Genomic DNA, 1,657 nt, shown 5'->3' with positions numbered 1-1,657 from the left:
TTAAGATTCTGCATGAAAGGAGGATTAGCAGCGGAGTTGCACGGGAGAATATGAAAAGTGTTCATATGTAGTAAAAACCTGAGGAATCCGTCCGTTTTCGTCATTTGTTATCGAATCGACTTAAAGCCAGATCGTCACATTGGCCGCTCTTATCTCTGAAACGCTTGTACTTATCGTCTGCAAAGCTATATCGCGTGCTGCGGTATGCGGAGACACTAAAAGCACCATAGTAGAACACAGATGAAGCTTCTAAGTTGATGTAATAGCCAGTAAGAAGTAGTAAAATTCGAGTTTTAGTTATTGAATATTGAATTTTTTGCTGGATTTTGTGCCTTGGACATGAGCTAGGACCTTAATATTCAGCATGAAAGGAGGTCTAGCAGCCGAGGTGAACGGGAGAATGTGAAAAGTGTTCATATGTAGTAAAAACCTGAGAAATCCGTCCGTTTTCGTCATTTGTTATCGAATCGATTTCAAGCCAGATCGTCACATTGGCCGCTCTTCTCTCTGAAAAATTTGTACATATCGTCAGCAAAGCTATGTCGCGTGCTGCGGTATGCGGAAACACTAAAAGCACCATAGTAGAACACAGATGAAGCTTCTAAGTTGATGTAATAGCCAGGAAGAAGTAGTACAGTTCATGTTTTAGGTATCGATTATTGACTTTTTAGCTGACTTTGGTGCCTTGGACATGAGCTAGGACCTTAAGATTCTGCATGAAAGGAGGATTAGCAGCGGAGTTGCACGGGAGAATGTGAAAAGTGTTCATATGTAGTAAAAACCTGTGACATCCGTCCGTTTTCGTCATTTGTTATCGAATCGACTTAAAGCCAGATCGTCACATTGGCCGCTCTTCTCTCTGAAACGCTTGTACTTATCGTCTGCAAATCTATGTCGCGTGCTGCGGTATGCGGAGACAGTAAAAGCACCATAGTAGAACACAGATGAAGCTTCTATGTTGATGTAATAGCCAGTAAGATATAGTACAATTCAAGATTTAGGTATCGATTATTGACTTTTTAGCTGACATTAGTGCCTTGGACATGAGCTAGGACCTAAAGATTCTGCATGAAAGGAGGACTAGCAGCCGTGTTGCACGGGAGAATGTGAAAAGTGTTCATATGTAGTAAAAACCTGAGAAATCCGTCCGTTTTCGTCATTTGTTATCGAATCGACTTAAAGCCAGATCGTCACATTGGCCGCTCTTCTCTCTGAAACGGTTGTACTTATCGTCTGCAAAGCTATGTCGCGTGCTGCGGTATGCGGAGACACTAAAATCACCATAGTAGAACACAGATGAAGCTTCTAAGTTGATGTAATAGCCAGTAAGAAGTAGTACAATTCAAGTTTTAGGTATCGATTATTGACTTTTTAGCTGGCTTTGGTGCCTTGGACATGAGCTAGGACCTTAACATTCTGCATGAAAGGAGGACTAGCAGCCGATTTGCACGGGAGAATGTGAAAAGTCTTAACATGTAGTAAAAATCCGAGAAATCCGTCCGTTTTCGTCATTTGTTATCGAATCGACTTAAAGCCAGATCGTCAGATTGGCCGCTCTGCTCTCTGAAACGGTTGTACTTATCGATTGCAAAGCTATGTCGCGTGCTGCGGTATGCGGAGACACTAAAAGCACCATAGTAGAACACAGATGAAGCTT

Source organism: Schistocerca gregaria, unplaced genomic scaffold (assembly GCF_023897955.1).
Source record: "Schistocerca gregaria isolate iqSchGreg1 unplaced genomic scaffold, iqSchGreg1.2 ptg000199l, whole genome shotgun sequence".
NCBI classification, from domain to species: domain Eukaryota; kingdom Metazoa; phylum Arthropoda; class Insecta; order Orthoptera; family Acrididae; genus Schistocerca; species Schistocerca gregaria.
This window is presented reverse-complemented; position numbering follows the sequence as displayed.